Source organism: Heterodontus francisci, chromosome 47, assembly GCF_036365525.1.
Source record: "Heterodontus francisci isolate sHetFra1 chromosome 47, sHetFra1.hap1, whole genome shotgun sequence".
In the NCBI taxonomy this organism is placed as follows: domain Eukaryota; kingdom Metazoa; phylum Chordata; class Chondrichthyes; order Heterodontiformes; family Heterodontidae; genus Heterodontus; species Heterodontus francisci.
In genome coordinates, this window is record NC_090417.1 from 15,870,316 (window position 1) to 15,892,196 (window position 21,881).

Here is a 21,881-nt window from a genome sequence, read left to right on the forward strand (position 1 = left end):
AAAATGGTTGGGCACCTTCAGATCAAATCAGCCACAGAACATGTACCAATGAGGTGATGGGATCTATCCTTTGGAAACCAGTTTCCCTGGACCTTCTACCTAAGGGATAACAACCAGGGCCTTAAACGTAGCAGAACATGCTTCACCCGAGCATTATCAAACAAACCACTGAGTCAGCTCAGGAGATATTTGGAAAAGTGTTCAAAAGGTTGGCCAAAATGTTGGATTTTAAGGAGCTTCTTGAAGGAAAGGCAGGGAATGCCAGAGCGCAGGATCCAGGTAGCTGAAGGAACTGTCACCAATGGTGAAGCAATTAAAATCAGGGATGTTGAGAGACCAGATTTCGAGGAATGCAATGTGTGAGGCCATGGAGGGATTGGAACGAACGGATGGTGCAGTGGTTAACACCGCAGCCTCACAGCTCCAGGGAGCTGGCTTCGATTCTGGGTACTGCCTGTGCGGAGTTTGCAAGTTCTCCCTGTGACCGCGTGGGTTTCCGCCGGGTGCTCCGGTTTCCTCCCACAGCCAAAGACTTGCAGGTTGATAGGTAAATTGCCCCTAGTGTCGGTAGGTGGTAGGGAATATGGGATTACTGCAGGGTTAGTATAAATGGGTGGTTGTTGGTCGGCACAGACTCAGTGGGCCGAAGGGCTGCAGTGCTGTATCTCTAAATAAAAATTTTAAAGTTGAGGACCAGGAGCCAATGTAGATCAGCGAGCACAGGGGTGTGAGGGGAGAATGGGACTTGTTGCAATTTCAGAGCAGAGAGAGACTAGTTCAGCTTCTTGGACACTGCATGCCTCTTCGCTCAGGGCGTTCGTCAAAATAAAATGCTGTGCAAAAAGTCAGAGAGTAAAATTCAGCAAACATTTTTACCCACAGCTTTAATCGTCTTACATGGCAGCACGAAAATACAAGTCTAGAATAGAACAGTGAGATCAGCTTAAATTGCATTTTGTGAAAATAGGTTCAGAGATGATAATTTCTTCGGACCTGATATGTATTTGAACGGTTATTTCCTTCTGCGGTTCTCTGGGGCAAACACTGTTGGGTTTCCCTCAGAGCCCAACCTGGGATTAAAATACAATGACCTTTTGGACTGCATAATCAGTTTACAGGAGCCCTCATGTCAGTGTACATTTATTTTTCTCTCGGACATTTGCTAACCAGTGCGGACAGATTGCTCTTTACTTCGAGGCAGGTTGTGTCTAGTGACCCGTACGGCTATCATTTTGACAGGAGATTAAATACCAACACTGGGAAAGCAAGGTCCTTGGAACAAGCACACATTGCTGGGAGATCCCATGCAAGAACATCTTTGCAAAATGCAGTACATGCAAGATCTCATCACCAGAGGTCAGTGTAGCATGGATTGAAAAACCAAGCTTCCTGAACGAACTGCAGTTATCCAAGTTATTCAATAAAAACAGCTGTGTTTCCCCTGGAACCAAGGCTACTCTCTCAGTACAGGAGACAGATGGAGTATAATGTGGGGAAATTTGACATTATTCATTTGGGGAGGAAGATTAGAAAAAGAATTTTTTTTTCAATAGTGAGAAACGATTCAAGATTGGTGTCCTTTTACAGGAAGCACAAAGTTAACATGCAGGTACAGCAAGCAATTCGGACAGCAAATGGGATGTTCGCCTTTACTGCAAAGAGTAGAAGTCTTGCTGTAACTGTGTATGGCTTTGGTGAGATCAGACCAGGAGGCAGCACAGACATGATGGGCTGAATGGCCCCTCGTTTTGCTGTCACAATTCTGTGATTACTCTGTACACTTTTGGTCTCCTTACCTAAGGAAAGATTTCTTTGCCTTCGAGAGGGTGCAATGAAGTTTCCCTGTCTGGCATCAGAGGGTTATCCTGTGAGGAGAGAGTGAGTATAATGGGTCAAAATTCTCTGGAGTTTAGAAGAAGGAGAGGTGACCTCATTGATAGGAGGAGGCTGTTTTCCCGACCTGGAGAGTCTAAAACTCGGAGCCAGTGTCGCAGGATAAGGGATTGTCCATTTAGGACTAAGGTGAGGAGACGTCTCCTCCCTCAGAGGGTGGTGAATCTTTGGAATTCTCTACCCCATTGAGCTGTGGATGCTCAGTTGTGAATACATTTAAGACTGAGATCAATAGATTTTTGGAGACCAAGGGAATCCAGGGATCTGGGGATGGGGTGGGAAAGTGGAGTTCAGGTAGATCAGCCACGATTTGAATGAAATGGGAGAACAGGCTCGATGGGCTGAATGGCCTACTGCTGCTCCTATTTTCTATACTTTTGAAGAAAAAGTCAACATGACATTTCAGTTAGCACAACAATCTCAGCAGTTAGATCTACACCATATTAATACAGTTCATCACAACAGAATATACCATTCACTTTGGCAGCACACAACAAAATTTATAAAAGATATTTCGAGAAAGGAAGAAAATGACCATCAAAATTCTCCGGACTGTTATTCAGGAGAAATTGTGGGGCAGAACGATAGAAAGGAAGAACTTGCATTTGAATGGCGCCTTTCACACGCTCAGGAACTCCCCACAGTGGTTCAGTCAGGTGCAGTCACTGCTGGATCGGCAAACACAGCAGCCAATTTACACACAGCAAGATCCCACAAACAGCAGCTGAATGATCATGGATTTTCTTTGTTCTCATTTCATCCAAAAGATGGCACTTGTGACATTGCAGAATTCTTCAAATCACGACAATGGGCTTGAATCCAGAAAAGTTCAGACTCAGTGAATCATTACGTAGTTTACAGCAATGAGACATTCCTTCAAAGCACAAAAACCCCATAAGTAAAGGCAGTCAACCGTGGATAACAAAGTAAGTTAAGAATTGTCTAAGATTAAAAGAAAAGGCCTATAAAATTGCCAGAAATAGTAGTAAACCTGAAGATTGGAAGGATTTTAGAATACAGCAAAGGAGGACCAAGAAACTGAGAATAGAATATGAATGTAAACTAGCAGAAAACATAAAAACAGACTGTAAAAGCTTCTACAGACACGTAAAAGGAAACGGTTGTTTCAGACAAATTTGGGTCCATTACAGGCAGAGTCAGGTGAATTTATCATGGGGTCCCCAGGACCTGATATTCTACATCCCAGAGTGTTGAAAAAGGATTATAGAGTGGTTCCTGCAGATTGGAAGGTCGCAAATGTCACCCCACTATTTCAGAATGGAGGGAGGGAGGAAACAGGGAATTACAGACCTGTTAGCCTTACATCAGTCATAGGGAAAATGCTAGAATCTATTCTAAAGGATGTGATAAATGGACACTTGGATAATAATGATCTGATTGGACATAGTCAACATGGATTTATGAATGGGAAATCATATTTGACGAACCTGTTGGACTTTTTTGAGGATGTTACGAACAGAATTGATTCAAGGGGAGCTGGTGGACATAGTAGACTTGGATTTTCAAAAGGCTTTTGATAAAGTCCCCCACAGGAGGTTGGTTAGCTAAATGAAAGCACATGGGATAGGAGGTAATATACAGGCATGGATTCAGGATTGGTTAACAGGCACAAAACAGAGAGTGGGAATAAATGGGTCATTTGCATGTTGGCAGGCTGTGACTAGTGGGGTACTGTAAGGATCAGTACTGGGACCCCAACTGTTCATAATATAGATCAATGATTTGGATGTAGAGACCAAACGTAGTATTTCCAAATTCGTGGAGGACACAAAACCAGGTGAGAATGTGTGTTGTGAGGAAGATGCAAAGTGGCTTCAAGGGGATTTGGACAGACTTAGTGAGTGGGCAAGAATGTGGCAGATGGAATATAATGTGGAAAATTGTGAGATTATCCTCTTTGGTAGGAGGTACAGATGTGCAGAGTATTTCTGAAATGGTCAGCCATTACAAAGTGTAGATGTTCAAAGGGATCTGGGTGTCCTTGTCAATAAGTCACTGAAGGCTAACATGCAGGTGCAGCAAGCAATGAGGAAGGCTCATGGTATGTTAGCCTTTATCGCAAGAGGATTTGAGAACAGAAGAAGTGAAGTCTTGGCTTGACCGCACCAGGAGTATTGTATACAATTTTGGTCCCCTTACCTTATTATTGCCAGAGAGGGAGTGCAACTAAGATTCACCAGACTTGTTCCCGGGATGGCGGGATTGTCCTATGGAGAGAGAGTGGGAAAACTGGGCCTGTATTCTCTAGAGTTTCGAAGAATGAGAGGTGATCTCATTGAAACCTACAAGATGCTTAAAGGGATGGACAGGATAGATGCAGGTAAGATGTTTCCCCTGGTTAGGGAGCCTAGAACCAGGGGACACTATTTCAAAACCCACTTAGGACCGAGATGAGGAGACATCTCTTGACTCAGCGGGTAGTGAATCTTTGGAATTCTCTACCCCAGAGGGTTGTGGAAGCTCAGTCATTGAGTATGTTTAAAGCAGGGATTGACCGATTTCTTAATACAAATGACATAAGAGAATATGGGGATAGTGTGGGAAAAAGGCATTGAAATAGATGATAGCCATGGCTGTATTGAAAAGCGGAGCAGGCTCGATGGGCTGAATGGCCTACTCCTGTTCCTATGTTCCAGTGAGAACAGTGGAAATGCAGCCTGGACAAAGCCGTAAGGAATGGGTTAGCATATACCCAAAGACCTGCTTTGTCCAATCTGCTGCACTGTAGTTTTATGATGGAAGTTATCGGCTCAGTGACACACATAACCTAACTTCCTCAGACCGTGCTGGTGACAAATACTAAAGTTCTATTTAAATTGGGTTTAAAAAAAAATTGAATTTGCCTTCTACGTGCGCATCTGATGGATGTTCCATTGGAGGAAAGCTTATTTAAAGAGGACAGTCAGCCAGTTCACTGAGATGAAGGAATTCGGAGTCCACAGGTCAGCCCATTGGGCTGGATGTCAGAGTGGGACTCAGCTCTGGTTCTGTCCTCCTATTTTAAAACTGCTAATCACCTTGGCTTATCTGAACCCAACTTTACCTCAGCCTTAAACAGTAACAGCAGCTTGTATTTCGACAGTGCCTTTCACGGGGTAGAATTTGAGATGAGGAGACATTCGGACAGGTGTACAAAAGCTGGGTCAAAGAAGCAAATTTGAAGGAGCACATGGCAGAGAGGTTTATGGAGGGAGTCAAATTTATGACTCCATTTAATGTCATATTTGACAGGCTCGGTTCAGTTAACTCTCTTCAGAGGTTTAAGAAGATTCAAATCAGGAGAGGTCAGCGTTTAAGGATGTAAAATTTACCTTTCGACATTTCTAATAACAGACTAACAACCCCTCATTGCAATCTCTATAAAATCAGAATGCAACATCTGAGATAATACCCAGACTTGGTAAACATAGTGATCCCCTCCCACACCAAACTTATTTCTCTCCTGCACATCCTTGTGTACATAGGAGAAACAGGCCATTTGGCCCAACTGGTACGTGCAGGATTTTTGCTCCGTCTGAGCCTCCTCCAACCCCTTTTCATCTCACCCTCTCAACATTAAGTACTAATCTTTTCTCTCTTGCGCATTAGTCGAGCTTCCCCTTAATAGCCTTCAGGCTCACCATATTCACAGCACTCTGGGGGAAGAAGTTTCTCCTGAATTCCCTTCTGGATTTATGAGTGACTATCTTATCTTGAAAACGGCTGGTCAAAGGAATGGCTGCACCTGCAGAGAGGCTGCAGCCGTGGAAAGACATGGTCCCACGGCAGAACTGACGATCACCCAAATCTGGTACAAATTTGGAAAGCATCTATGCCAGTGCTTTGTTCCAGTTGCCTGTTAAGTGTTCAGGAAGGAGGCGTGGGATATTAGTCCTGGGCTCGGACTCCTTCTCCTGCTTCACTTCTATCCAGCTCCTGGCTCCAGCGCACGGGGGCTGCGTAGAGCCTGTTGACTTTCCCCACTCCCCTTGCAGAGAGAGCTCCCTGAATGCTATGAAGCCGTGATGAAGGGATTTTTAGTAATGGCGGTTGAATTGGGCAGAACAGTGGGGGAGAAGCCTCACTGCTCTTGTTCAAAATTGTACCTGGGGATCTTTTCCATATACCCGAGAGGGAAGATAGGGGCCTCGGTTTAACGTCTCATCCAAAAGACAGCTCCTCTGACAGTGCAGCACCCACTCAGTACTAGCACTGAGAGTGTCACTTTAGATTGTGCGCCCATGTCTTGGAGTGGGACAAGAGGACTGAATTTACAGAATTAAAATCCCCCAATCCAGGATGAAAAGTATCAAGAGCCTGCACCTTACCTGGCCCCTCCTGGGAAGTATTAGTGTATTTTTGTCTTCTGCACTGTCTTGGTCATGTTTCTGCTTTGAGTTTACCATTCCTCTCCTGGCTTTTCCCTGGAATGGAGTAAATGTGTATCACAAAGTGAATTAGCTGTCGAAAGTTGCAATCTAACAAGGAGAGTGTGGGCATTCAAAGTCCCAAATCTCCTTTCCAATATTGCTTAATTCTGATATTTGCATCAAAGTAATTACTGCAAGCGGTTGCTGGGCACGACCGCTGGGATAACTCTGGGAAGGCACCAACATGTTACACTGCGGACATTTGACAAAAATACTGACTCAGCCATAGACATGGGGGCAACTCATCTCTAGATAGTGAACTTGATGCCATCAAAACACAGTCCGATTTCAAACACATTTCTCCCTATTTCGTCAGATACCTGGCATCGTGTTTGCTTACACATGTGGTCAAGGTTGGCCTGCACACTTGATGTAGCCATGCGCAGAATTCAGATAGATTTCCATCTGTCAGAAGTGATCTTGATCTCTTTCTCTCCCCCTCCCCCACTCTGAGTGGCCATCTTCCCTCTCTCTCCCCCTCTCTGTCTCCTCACTCTGTGTCCATCTCTGTTCCCCCACTCTCTCTCTGCTTCCCAGGCTGGTGCTAGTTACAGGGCTGCCTAACTCTCTATCTCGCTCTCCCTGTGCTTGGAGCAAGACATGTAAAATTCTCATAGACCTCAAAACTGTTAGCACACAGACACTGGTGTCTGTGTACGGACACATTGCCGACCCCTGGTATAGCTGGTGTGCCTATAATGCATTGCACTGTACAAAGAGCAGTCTGAGATTAATATCCATCTTGGAGAAGCAGCCTACAATGCAAATGGCTGGATGCTAAAGGCTGTCAAATGAGAGCAGGTCTCGAGAATTTGATGGTTTATCCTCACCCAGCTGATATTTGTTCTGTTACAATTCATCAAATACCAAGTGGAATCGGGAATAAGATTCAACAGAGATTTAGCTCCCCTCCGAGCACAAGTCAAAACAGATATAACCGTCTATCCAGCACCAATTACTGTCACCTCCCTCATATGATGATTAAACCCGCGGTGCTCGCTAACATTTTTATCACGAGCAATAATGAAAAGGTTTCAACTCCCTGCTGACATGATGTAGATATGTAGCAGTCTGAATTACGCTTACTTTCGACCATCTGTTGTTGAACCAGGATTTTAAAATCTCAGCATCCTTTTGGTCACTTTCTTTAAGCAGTCGTCGTAACAGTGTTAAAAGTAACCACCTGTCTCCTTTGGACAGCTGAAGCGGATCCAAACTCAATTGCTATTTATTGGAGTACCCGGGCTCATTTCCCTGGTATCCTCACAGTCAAACAAGGAATGGGGTTGCCAATGATCCGGGATTGCCCTGGAGTCTGCAGGAATTAAAGATTAATCTATCAGATACCGATGCAAGCAAAACAGAGGAAGAACAAAAATAGAAGACTTTTTTTTTAAAAAGTGTTTCCTTTTCCATTCTCTTTGAACACTTTTATTCGGAAAAAATATTGGTGATAGGAGGCTGGTTGGAGATGATGTGATAAAACCTTTCGGAATCTGCCCAGAGTTGGCAAGTCGTGGCACAGTAGTTCTGGGCATGTGGTCTACCTGAAGTGGTACCTGTGGACGTGGAAGAGGGATTGAGGTGTGGAGGGTTATCCACAGCAGAGAAGAGACGGCAGGCTCCACACTAACTGGCATCACGGAGGCAAAAGAACAGAACAGAAAATTCCCTCTCGATTCAGAAGGCTGCATCAGTCTGACAAGAGACCTTGGTGCTTGATACAGGAGTGGACAAGCACGTGGGCTCTGTGGATCAGTCGGGCGGGCACAAGGGGAGTTTGACAGGCCACTTGGAAAGTGAAGAGAGAAGGCTGACAGGTGCCATAATAGAGGGCTTTCAAATTCTGATAGGGGAGGCGTGTGAATATCTTTCCACTCAGTGAGTTGACTAAAAGTAGGGGCCATTATTATAAGACAGTCACTGATATATCCAGCAGGGAATTCAGGAGAAACTCCTTTCCCCAGGGAGTGGTGAGAATGTGGAACTCGCTACCACAGAGTGGTTGAGGTGAATAGTAGCGATACATTTAAGGGGAAGCTGGATAAACACACGAGGGACAAAGGAAAAGGAGGATATGCAGATCGGGTGGGAGGAGGCTCATGTGGAGCCTATGCAGCAGCACGGAAGAGTTGGACTCAATGTCCTGTTCCTGTGCTGTAAATTCCATCTCTCCAGGTCCATTGGTTAGCTTTCACAGGTGGCAAGGGGTGGGGGTAATGTTCTCCTTATACAAGACGGTAAAACAAGCCGCAGTGTACCGAGAGGGTCACGAGATGGCGAAAGGCTCCAGTGAAGAGCCAAAGGTGCATCAATCATTAAAGTGTCTGCAACAGCAACAAGAAAAGTAATCAAAAAGCAGAACGTCATGCTGGCCTTCATATCCAGAGGCAAAGCCCTGGTTAGACCAATAAAATAAAAGCAAAATACTGCAGATGCTGGAAATCTGAAATAAAAACAAGAAATGCTGGAAATACTCAGCAGGTCTGGCAGCATCCTATCAGAACTCCTGATGAAAGGTCACTGACCTGAAACGTTAACTCTGCTTCTCGCTCCCCAGATGCTGCCAGACCCGCTGAGTATTTCCAGCACTTTCTTGTTTTATTCCTGGTTAGACCACACCTGGAGTATTGTTAACAGGCTCTGCGCACCATACCTCAGTAAAGATATACCAGCCATGGAGGGAGTGCAGTCTGCGCACCACACCTCAGTAAAGATATACCAGCCATGGAGGGAGTGCAGTCTGCGCACCACACCTCAGTAAAGATATACTAGCCATGGAGGGTGTGCAGTCTGCGCACCACACCTCAGTAAAGATATACCAGCCATGGAGGGTGTGCAGTCTGCGCACCATACCTCAGTAAAGATATACCAGCCATGGAGGGAGTGCAGTCTGCGCACCACACCTCAGTAAAGATATACCAGCCATGGAGGGAGTGCAGTCTGCGCACCACACCTCAGTAAAGATATACTAGCCATGGAGGGTGTGCAGTCTGCGCACCACACCTCAGTAAAGATATACTAGCCATGGAGGGTGTGCAGTCTGCGCACCACACCTCAGTAAAGATATACCAGCCATGGAGGGAGTGCAGTCTGCGCACCACACCTCAGTAAAGATATACCAGCCATGGAGGGAGTGCAGTCTGCGCACCACACCTCAGTAAAGATATACCAGCCATGGAGGGAGTGCAGTCTGCGCACCACACCTCAGTAAAGATATACCAGCCATGGAGGGTGTGCAGTCTGCGCACCACACCTCAGTAAAGATATACTAGCCATGGAGGGTGTGCAGTCTGCGCACCACACCTCAGTAAAGATATACTAGCCATGGAGGGTGTGCAGTCTGCGCACCACACCTCAGTAAAGATATACTAGCCATGGAGGGTGTGCAGTCTGCGCACCACACCTCAGTAAAGATATACTTGCCATGGAGGGAGTGCAGTCTGCGCACCACACCTCAGTAAAGATATACCAGCCATGGAGGGTGTGCAGTCTGCGCACCACACCTCAGTAAAGATATACTAGCCATGGAGGGTGTGCAGTCTGCGCACCACACCTCAGTAAAGATATACCAGCCATGGAGGGTGTGCAGTCTGCGCACCACACCTCAGTAAAGATATACCAGCCATGGAGGGTGTGCAGTCTGCGCACCACACCTCAGTAAAGATATACCAGCCATGGAGGGAGTGCAGTCTGCGCACCACACCTCAGTAAAGATATACCAGCCATGGAGGGTGTGCAGTCTGCGCACCACACCTCAGTAAAGATATACTAGCCATGGAGGGAGTGCAGTCTGCGCACCACACCTCAGTAAAGATATACTAGCCATGGAGGGAGTGCAGTCTGCGCACCACACCTCAGTAAAGATATACTAGCTATGGAGGGAGTGCAGTCTGCGCACCACACCTCAGTAAAGATATACTAGCCATGGAGGGAGTGCAGTCTGCGCACCACACCTCAGTAAAGATATACTAGCCATGGAGGGAGTGCAGTCTGCGCACCACACCTCAGTAAAGATATACTAGCCATGGAGGGAGTGCAGTCTGCGCACCACACCTCAGTAAAGATATACTAGCTATGGAGGGAGTGCAGTCTGCGCACCACACCTCAGTAAAGATATACCAGCCATGGAGGGTGTGCAGTCTGCGCACCACACCTCAGTAAAGATATACCAGCCATGGAGGGTGTGCAGTCTGCGCACCACACCTCAGTAAAGATATACCAGCCATGGAGGGTGTGCAGTCTGCGCACCACACCTCAGTAAAGATATACCAGCCATGGAGGGTGTGCAGTCTGCGCACCACACCTCAGTAAAGATATACCAGCCATGGAGGGTGTGCAGTCTGCGCACCACACATCAGTGAAGATATACTAGCCATGGAGGGAGTGCAGTCTGCGCACCACACCTCAGTAAAGATATACCAGCCATGGAGGGAGTGCAGTCTGCGCACCACACCTCAGTAAAGATATACCAGCCATGGAGGGAGTGCAGTCTGCGCACCACACCTCAGTAAAGATATACTAGCCATGGAGGGTGTGCAGTCTGCGCACCACACCTCAGTAAAGATATACTAGCCATGGAGGGTGTGCAGTCTGCGCACCACACCTCAGTAAAGATATACTAGCCATGGAGGGTGTGCAGTCTGCGCACCACACCTCAGTAAAGATATACTAGCCATGGAGGGAGTGCAGTCTGCGCACCACACCTCAGTAAAGATATACTAGCCATGGAGGGAGTGCAGTCTGCGCACCACACCTCAGTAAAGATATACCAGCCATGGAGGGTTTGCAGTCTGCGCACCACACCTCAGTAAAGATATACCAGCCATGGAGGGAGTGCAGTCTGCGCTCCACACCTCAGTAAAGATATACTAGCCATGGAGGGAGTGCAGTCTGCGCACCACACCTCAGTAAAGATATACCAGCCATGGAGGGAGTGCAGTCTGCGCACCACACCTCAGTAAAGATATACTAGCCATGGAGGGTGTGCAGTCTGTGCACCACACCTCAGTAAAGATATACTAGCCATGGAGGGAGTGCAGTCTGCGCACCACACCTCAGTAAAGATATACCAGCCATGGAGGGAGTGCAGTCTGCGCACCACACCTCAGTAAAGATATACCAGCCATGGAGGGAGTGCAGTCTGCGCACCACACCTCAGTAAAGATATACTAGCCATGGAGGGAGTGCAGTCTGCGCGCCACACCTCAGTAAAGATATACTAGCCATGGAGGGTGTGCAGTCTGCGCACCACACCTCAGTAAAGATATACCAGCCATGGAGGGAGTGCAGTCTGCGCACCACACCTCAGTAAAGATATACTAGCCATGGAGGGTGTGCAGTCTGCGCACCACACCTCAGTAAAGATATACTAGCCATGGAGGGTGTGCAGTCTGCGCACCACACCTCAGTAAAGATATACTAGCCATGGAGGGAGTGCAGTCTGCGCACCACACCTCAGTAAAGATATACCAGCCATGGAGGGTGTGCAGTCTGCGCACCACACCTCAGTAAAGATATACCAGCCATGGAGGGAGTGCAGTCTGCGCACCACACCTCAGTAAAAAAATACTAGCCATGGAGGGAGTGCAGTCTGCGCACCACACCTCAGTAAAGATATACTAGCCATGGAGGGAGTGCAGTCTGCGCACCGCACCTCAGTAAAGATATACCAGCCATGGAGGGTGTGCAGTCTGTGCACCACACCTCAGTAAAGATATACTAGCCATGGAGGGAGTGCAGTCTGTGCACCACACCTCAGTAAAGATATACTAGCCATGGAGGGAGTGCAGTCTGTGCACCACACCTCAGTAAAGATATACCAGCCATGGAGGGAGTGCAGTCTGCGCACCACACCTCAGTAAAGATATACCAGCCATGGAGGGTGTGCAGTCTGCGCACCACACCTCAGTAAAGATATACTAGCCATGGAGGGTGTGCAGTCTGCGCACCACACCTCAGTAAAGATATACTAGCCATGGAGGGAGTGCAGTCTGCGCACCACACCTCAGTAAAGATATACCAGCCATGGAGGGAGTGCAGTCTGCGCACCACACCTCAGTAAAGATATACCAGCCATGGAGGGAGTGCAGTCTGCGCACCACACCTCAGTAAAGATATACTAGCCATGGAGGGAGTGCAGTCTGCGCACCACACCTCAGTAAAGATATACCAGCCATGGAGGGAGTGCAGTCTGCGCACCACACCTCAGTAAAGATATACCAGCCATGGAGGGTGTGCAGTCTGCGCACCACACCTCAGTAAAGATATACCAGCCATGGAGGGTGTGCAGTCTGCGCACCACACCTCAGTAAAGATATACTAGCCATGGAGGGAGTGCAGTCTGCGCACCACACCTCAGTAAAGATATACTAGCCATGGAGGGAGTGCAGTCTGCGCACCACACCTCAGTAAAGATATACTAGCCATGGAGGGTGTGCAGTCTGCGCACCACACCTCAGTAAAGATATACCAGCCATGGAGGGAGTGCAGTCTGCGCACCACACCTCAGTAAAGATATACCAGCCATGGAGGGAGTGCAGTCTGCGCACCACACCTCAGTAAAGATATACCAGCCATGGAGGGTGTGCAGTCTGCGCACCACACCTCAGTAAAGATATACTAGCCATTGAGGGAGTGCAGTCTGCGCACCACACCTCAGTAAAGATATACTAGCCATGGAGGGAGTGCAGTCTGCGCACCACACCTCAGTAAAGATATACTAGCCATGGAGGGTGTGCAGTCTGCGCACCACACCTCAGTAAAGATATACTAGCCATGGAGGGTGTGCAGTCTGCGCACCACACCTCAGTAAAGATATACCAGCCATGGAGGGAGTGCAGTCTGCGCACCACACCTCAGTAAAGATATACCAGCCATGGAGGGAGTGCAGTCTGCGCACCACACCTCAGTAAAGATATACCAGCCATGGAGGGAGTGCAGTCTGCGCACCACACCTCAGTAAAGATATACTAGCCATGGAGGGAGTGCAGTCTGCGCACCACACCTCAGTAAAGATATACTAGCCATGGAGGGAGTGCAGTCTGCGCACCACACCTCAGTAAAGATATACCAGCCATGGAGGGAGTGCAGTCTGCGCACCACACCTCAGTAAAGATATACTAGCCATGGAGGGTGTGCAGTCTGCGCACCACACCTCAGCAAAGATATACTAGCCATGGAGGGTGTGCAGTCTGCGCACCACACCTCAGTAAAGATATACTAGCCATGGAGGGTGTGCAGTCTGCGCACCACACCTCAGTAAAGATATACCAGCCATGGAGGGTGTGCAGTCTGCCCACCACACCTCAGTAAAGATATACTAGCCATGGAGGGAGTGCAGTCTGCGCACCACACCTCAGTAAAGATATACTAGCCATGGAGGGTGTGCAGTCTGCGCACCACACCTCAGTAAAGATATACCAGCCATGGAGGGAGTGCAGTCTGCGCACCACACCTCAGTAAAGATATACTAGCCATGGAGGGAGTGCAGTCTGCGCCCCACACCTCAGTAAAGATATACCAGCCATGGAGGGAGTGCAGTCTGCGCACCACACCTCAGTAAAGATATACCAGCCATGGAGGGAGTGCAGTCTGCGCACCACACCTCAGTAAAGATATACCAGCCATGGAGGGTGTACAGTCTGCGCACCACACCTCAGTAAAGATATACTAGCCATGGAGGGTGTGCAGTCTGCGCACCACACCTCAGTAAAGATATACCAGCCATGGAGGGAGTGCAGTCTGCGCACCACACCTCAGTAAAGATATACCAGCCATGGAGGGAGTGCAGTCTGCGCACCACACCTCAGTAAAGATATACCAGCCATGGAGGGAGTGCAGTCTGCGCACCACACCTCAGTAAAGATATACTAGCCATGGAGGGTGTGCAGTCTGCGCACCACACCTCAGTAAAGATATACCAGCCATGGAGGGTGTGCAGTCTGCGCACCACACCTCAGTAAAGATATACCAGCCATGGAGGGAGTGCAGTCTGCGCACCACACCTCAGTAAAGATATACTAGCCATGGAGGGAGTGCAGTCTGCGCACCACACCTCAATAAAGATATACTAGCCATGGAGGGAGTGCAGTCTGCGCACCACACCTCAGTAAAGATATACTAGCCATGGAGGGAGTGCAGTCTGCGCACCACACCTCAGTAAAGATATACTAGCCATGGAGGGTGTGCAGTCTGCGCACCACACCTCAGTAAAGATATACCAGCCATGGAGGGTGTGCAGTCTGCGCACCACACCCAGTAAAGATATACTAGCCATGGAGGGTGTGCAGTCTGCGCACCACACCTCAGTAAAGATATACCAGCCATGGAGGGTGTGCAGTCTGCGCACCACACCTCAGTAAAGATATACCAGCCATGGAGGGAGTGCAGTCTGCGCACCACACCTCAGTAAAGATATACTAGCCATGGAGGGAGTGCAGTCTGCGCACCACACCTCAGTAAAGATATACTAGCCATGGAGGGAGTGCAGTCTGCGCACCACACCTCAGTAAAGATATACCAGCCATGGAGGGAGTGCAGTCTGCGCACCACACCTCAGTAAAGATATACCAGCCATGGAGGGTGTGCAGTCTGCGCACCACACCTCAGTAAAGATATACTAGCCATGGAGGGAGTGCAGTCTGCGCACCACACCTCAGTAAAGATATACCAGCCATGGAGGGAGTGCAGTCTGCGCACCACACCTCAGTAAAGATATACTAGCCATGGAGGGAGTGCAGTCTGCGCACCACACCTCAGTAAAGATATACTAGCCATGGAGGGAGTGCAGTCTGCGCACCACACCTCAGGAAAGATATACCAGCCATGGAGGGAGTGCAGTCTGCGCACCACACCTCAGTAAAGATATACTAGCCATGGAGGGAGTGCAGTCAGCGCACCACACCTCAGTAAAGATATACTAGCCATGGAGGGAGTGCAGTCTGCGCACCACACCTCAGTAAAGATATACTAGCCATGGAGGGTGTGCAGTCTGCGCACCACACCTCAGTAAAGATATACCAGCCATGGAGGGAGTGCAGTCTGCGCACCACACCTCAGTAAAGATATACTAGCCATGGAGGGAGTGCAGTCTGCGCACCACACCTCAGTAAAGATATACCAGCCATGGAGGGTGTGCAGTCTGCGCACCACACCTCAGTAAAGATATACCAGCCATGGAGGGTGTGCAGTCTGCGCACCACACCTCAGTAAAGATATACCAGCCATGGAGGGAGTGCAGTCTGCGCACCACACCTCAGTAAAGATATACTAGCCATGGAGGGAGTGCAGTCTGCGCACCACACCTCAGTAAAGATATACTAGCCATGGAGGGAGTGCAGTCTGCGCACCACACCTCAGTAAAGATATACCAGCCATGGAGGGAGTGCAGTCTGCGCACCACACCTCAGTAAAGATATACCAGCCATGGAGGGAGTGCAGTCTGCGCACCACACCTCAGTAAAGATATACTAGCCATGGAGGGAGTGCAGTCTGCGCACCACACCTCAGTAAAGATATACCAGCCATGGAGGGTGTGCAGTCTGCGCACCACACCTCAGTAAAGATATACCAGCCATGGAGGGAGTGCAGTCTGCGCACCACACCTCAGTAAAGATATACCAGCCATGGAGGGTGTGCAGTCTGCGCACCACACCTCAGGAAAGATATACTAGCCATGGAGGGAGTGCAGTCTGCGCACCACACCTCAGTAAAGATATACTAGCCATGGAGGGTGTGCAGTCTGCGCACCACACCTCAGTAAAGATATACTAGCCATGGAGGGTGTGCAGTCTGCGCACCACACCTCAGTAAAGATATACCAGCCATGGAGGGAGTGCAGTCTGCGCACCACACCTCAGTAAAGATATACTAGCCATGGAGGGAGTGCAGTCTGCGCACCACACCTCAGTAAAGATATACTAGCCATGGAGGGAGTGCAGTCTGCGCACCACACCTCAGTAAAGATATACTAGCCATGGAGGGAGTGCAGTCTGCGCACCACACCTCAGTAAAGATATACCAGCCATGGAGGGAGTGCAGTCTGCGCACCACACCTCAGTAAAGATATACTAGCCATGGAGGGTGTGCAGTCTGCGCACCACACCTCAGTAAAGATATACTAGCCATGGAGGGAGTGCAGTCTGCGCACCACACCTCAGTAAAGATATACCAGCCATGGAGGGAGTGCAGTCTGCGCACCACACCTCAGTAAAGATATACTAGCCATGGAGGGTGTGCAGTCTGCGCACCACACCTCAGTAAAGATATACTAGCCATGGAGGGTGTGCAGTCTGCGCACCACACCTCAGTAAAGATATACCAGCCATGGAGGGAGTGCAGTCTGCGCACCACACCTCAGTAAAGATATACCAGCCATGGAGGGAGTGCAGTCTGCGCACCACACCTCAGTAAAGATATACCAGCCATGGAAGGAGTGCAGTCTGCGCACCACACCTCAGTAAAGATATACTAGCCATGGAGGGTGTGCAGTCTGCGCACCACACCTCAGTAAAGATATACTAGCCATGGAGGGTGTGCAGTCTGCGCACCACACCTCAGTAAAGATATACCAGCCATGGAGGGAGTGCAGTCTGCGCACCACACCTCAGTAAAGATATACCAGCCATGGAGGGAGTGCAGTCTGCGCACCACACCTCAGTAAAGATATACCAGCCATGGAGGGAGTGCAGTCTGCGCACCACACCTCAGTAAAGATATACTAGCCATGGAGGGAGTGCAGTCTGCGCACCACACCTCAGTAAAGATATACTAGCCATGGAGGGAGTGCAGTCTGCGCACCACACCTCAGTAAAGATATACCAGCCATGGAGGGAGTGCAGTCTGCGCACCACACCTCAGTAAAGATATACTAGCCATGGAGGGTGTGCAGTCTGCGCACCACACCTCAGTAAAGATATACTAGCCATGGAGGGAGTGCAGTCTGCGCACCACACCTCAGTAAAGATATACTAGCCATGGAGGGTGTGCAGTCTGCGCACCACACCTCAGTAAAGATATACTAGCCATGGAGGGTGTGCAGTCTGCGCACCACACCTCAGTAAAGATATACTAGCCATGGAGGGTGTGCAGTCTGCGCACCACACCTCAGTAAAGATATACCAGCCATGGAGGTTGTGCAGTCTGCCCACCACACCTCAGTAAAGATATACCAGCCATGGAGGGAGTGCAGTCTGCGCACCACACCTCAGTAAAGATATACCAGCCATGGAGGGAGTGCAGTCTGCGCACCACACCTCAGTAAAGATATACTAGCCATGGAGGGAGTGCAGTCTGCGCACCACACCTCAGTAAAGATATACTAGCCATGGAGGGAGTGCAGTCTGCGCACCACACCTCAGTAAAGATATACTAGCCATGGAGGGTGTGCAGTCTGCGCACCACACCTCAGTAAAGATATACTAGCCATGGAGGGAGTGCAGTCTGCGCACCACACCTCAGTAAAGATATACTAGCCATGGAGGGAGTGCAGTCTGCGCACCACACCTCAGTAAAGATATACCAGCCATGGAGGGAGTGCAGTCTGCGCACCACACCTCAGTAAAGATATACCAGCCATGGAGGGTGTGCAGTCTGCGCACCACACCTCAGTAAAGATATACTAGCCATGGAGGGAGTGCAGTCTGCGCACCACACCTCAGTAAAGATATACTAGCCATGGAGGGAGTGCAGTCTGCGCACCACACCTCAGTAAAGATATACCAGCCATGGAGGGAGTGCAGTCTGCGCACCACACCTCAGTAAAGATATACCAGCCATGGAGGGAGTGCAGTCTGCGCACCACACCTCAGTAAAGATATACCAGCCATGGAGGGAGTGCAGTCTGCGCACCACACCTCAGTAAAGATATACTAGCCATGGAGGGAGTGCAGTCTGCGCACCACACCTCAGTAAAGATATACCAGCCATGGAGGGAGTGCAGTCTGCGCACCACACCTCAGTAAAGATATACCAGCCATGGAGGGAGTGCAGTCTGCGCACCACACCTCAGTAAAGATATACTAGCCATGGAGGGTGTGCAGTCTGCGCACCACACCTCAGTAAAGATATACCAGCCATGGAGGGTGTGCAGTCTGCGCACCACACCTCAGTAAAGATATACTAGCCATGGAGGGAGTGCAGTCTGCGCACCACACCTCAGTAAAGATATACCAGCCATGGAGGGAGTGCAGTCTGCGCACCACACCTCAGTAAAGATATACCAGCCATGGAGGGAGTGCAGTCTGCGCACCACACCTCAGTAAAGATATACTAGCCATGGAGGGAGTGCAGTCTGTGCACCACACCTCAGTAAAGATATACCAGCCATGGAGGGACTGCAGTCTGCGCACCACACCTCAGTAAAGATATACCAGCCATGGAGGGTGTGCAGTCTGCGCACCACACCTCAGTAAAGATATACCAGCCATGGAGGGAGTGCAGTCTGCGCACCACACCTCAGTAAAGATATACTAGCCATGGAGGGAGTGCAGTCTGCGCACCACACCTCAGTAAAGATATACCAGCCATGGAGGGAGTGCAGTCTGCGCAGCACACCTCAGTAAAGATATACTAGCCATGGAGGGTGTGCAGTCTGCGCACCACACCTCAGTAAAGATATACTAGCCATGGAGGGAGTGCAGTCTGCGCACCACACCTCAGTAAAGATATACTAGCCATGGAGGGTGTGCAGTCTGCGCACCACACCTCAGTAAAGATATACTAGCCATGGAGGGAGTGCAGTCTGCGCACCACACCTCAGTAAAGATATACTAGCCATGGAGGGAGTGCAGTCTGCGCACCACACCTCAGTAAAGATATACCAGCCATGGAGGGAGTGCAGTCTGCGCACCACACCTCAGTAAAGATATACCAGCCATGGAGGGTGTGCAGTCTGCGCACCACACCTCAGTAAAGATATACTAGCCATGGAGGGAGTGCAGTCTGCGCACCACACCTCAGTAAAGATATACTAGCCATGGAGGGAGTGCAGTCTGCGCACCACACCTCAGTAAAGATATACCAGCCATGGAGGGAGTGCAGTCTGCGCACCACACCTCAGTAAAGATATACCAGCCATGGAGGGAGTGCAGTCTGCGCACCACACCTCAGTAAAGATATACCAGCCATGGAGGGAGTGCAGTCTGCGCACCACACCTCAGTAAAGATATACTAGCCATGGAGGGAGTGCAGTCTGCGCACCACACCTCAGTAAAGATATACCAGCCATGGAGGGAGTGCAGTCTGCGCACCACACCTCAGTAAAGATATACCAGCCATGGAGGGAGTGCAGTCTGCGCACCACACCTCAGTAAAGATATACTAGCCATGGAGGGTGTGCAGTCTGCGCACCACACCTCAGTAAAGATATACCAGCCATGGAGGGTGTGCAGTCTGCGCACCACACCTCAGTAAAGATATACTAGCCATGGAGGGAGTGCAGTCTGCGCACCACACCTCAGTAAAGATATACCAGCCATGGAGGGAGTGCAGTCTGCGCACCACACCTCAGTAAAGATATACCAGCCATGGAGGGAGTGCAGTCTGCGCACCACACCTCAGTAAAGATATACTAGCCATGGAGGGAGTGCAGTCTGTGCACCACACCTCAGTAAAGATATACCAGCCATGGAGGGACTGCAGTCTGCGCACCACACCTCAGTAAAGATATACCAGCCATGGAGGGTGTGCAGTCTGCGCACCACACCTCAGTAAAGATATACCAGCCATGGAGGGAGTGCAGTCTGCGCACCACACCTCAGTAAAGATATACTAGCCATGGAGGGAGTGCAGTCTGCGCACCACACCTCAGTAAAGATATACCAGCCATGGAGGGAGTGCAGTCTGCGCAGCACACCTCAGTAAAGATATACTAGCCATGGAGGGTGTGCAGTCTGCGCACCACACCTCAGTAAAGATATACTAGCCATGGAGGGAGTGCAGTCTGCGCACCACACCTCAGTAAAGATATACTAGCCATGGAGGGTGTGCAGTCTGCGCACCACACCTCAGTAAAGATATACCAGCCATGGAGGGAGTGCAGTGTAGATTTACCAGAACGATACCTGGACTCCAAGGAGAGATTAAACAAACTTGTGTTGTATTCCCTGGAATTTAGAAAGTTAAAGGGTGATTTGATCAAGGTTTAAGATATCAAGGGGAATTGACAGGGTCGATCGAGAGAAACTATTTCCACTGTTTGGTTTGGGGAGTCCAGGATTAGGGCACAGGGACTAAACATTAGAGCCAGAACTTTCAGAAGTGAAATTACAAAACACTTGTACACACAAAGGGTGATAAAAGTTTGGAATTGCTGTGAGGGCAACTGCTCCTTCTGAAACTGACATTGACAGACGGTTGTCACCTAAAGGTATTTAGTGAGAGGGAGAAAAAGCAGCTCTCTGGAGTTCGGTAACAGATCAGAAATGGCAGAAGTAGCCTGAGGACTGAAATGGTCGGCATTCATTGACCATCCCTCACTGGCCACCATGAACTGTCGTCTTCAACTGCTGGGTACTGCTTTAACACAATTGAGTGGCTTGTCTTTACCGTATCCTATCTTGAACTCTTTATCGAAAAAAACTCCGTTTTTTAGTCTGATTTTGCCAGAATTTTATGAAAATGCTTTCATTTTAAAAACCCATTGCAATCACCTGAAATTGAAAAGATCTAAATCTGTCGCTGTTTTCTGACCCCAGCTGTTTATTGTAAGAATACCCAGTCTCCTGAGGGGATTAGTGGGGCACGGTTTGCTCTCCAGGGACTGTCAGTGATGCAAAGGTTATCATTTGTGTTATTGATTGAAAAATATTGATCTGTTCCTTTTATCAGCTGTTCTATTTGATAATTTGATTGGAAAGCAGTGGGGATTCCGAGACTTCTGCTCACAAATAGGTGCTGCACGCAGGCAGAGATTTTCACTCCTCAGTAAATTGAAAGCGCAAGACGAGACAAAAAGATCAATTACCTTTTTTTCTCCTCAGCCATTCGGGTGACGTCTTCCCCATGGTAACTGCAGGCTCCCCGTGGACTCCTGTCCTGACCAAGCATGCAGATTACTGATCCCCAAATGGGTTCTCAATTCCGGAAAAGCACCAAGAACAATCCGACCTAATATTTGACAAATTGGAAAATCAATAATTCAAGAGGATATTCAATAGGAGGAAAAGTTTGTACATTCTTAAAACCGTCCGCCTATTTAGTGGTGGGGAGAACACAATGGAAAGTGCCGCCACATTGCTCAAAGCCCTGGTGGCCTGTGTTGTTAGACATGTCGAGGTTTAGGTCTCACTACCCAAAGCAGGCCTGCAGCCTGTTCCTCAGGCGAGCTTCATGCAGGATCAAGCTAAGCCCCAGAGCAACACTCCACGCTGATTTACTGTGGTTTCATACAGGCCTTCGAGGAAAACCTCCAAATAAAATCCACTGTTGAATGCTGGGTGAACCCCTCTCCGGATGTTGCAGAATTTGAACAGCCTCCAATGCTGAAATCTGTTCTGCTCCAAATGATTTCAAGAAAAAAACCTGCACAGCATTAACAGCCGCTGGTTCTCTATTAAT

General features: G+C 48.9%; 1 long non-coding RNA gene across 2 annotated transcripts; it reads right to left on the reverse strand.

Annotated features, from left to right (window-relative positions):
- Positions 1–883: 883 nt before the first annotated feature.
- On the reverse strand, positions 884–21,512 carry LOC137357261 (uncharacterized). 2 transcript variants are annotated; one of them, XR_010971160.1, is made up of 4 exons: positions 21,289–21,512; positions 7,410–7,638; positions 6,222–6,317; positions 884–2,767 (listed from the first exon to the last, which is right to left on the reverse strand). It is a non-coding gene; the product is annotated as an uncharacterized lncRNA (long non-coding RNA). The 2 variants fall into 2 exon arrangements; XR_010971161.1 differs by lacking the exon at positions 7,410–7,638.
- Positions 21,513–21,881: the final 369 nt, after the last annotated feature.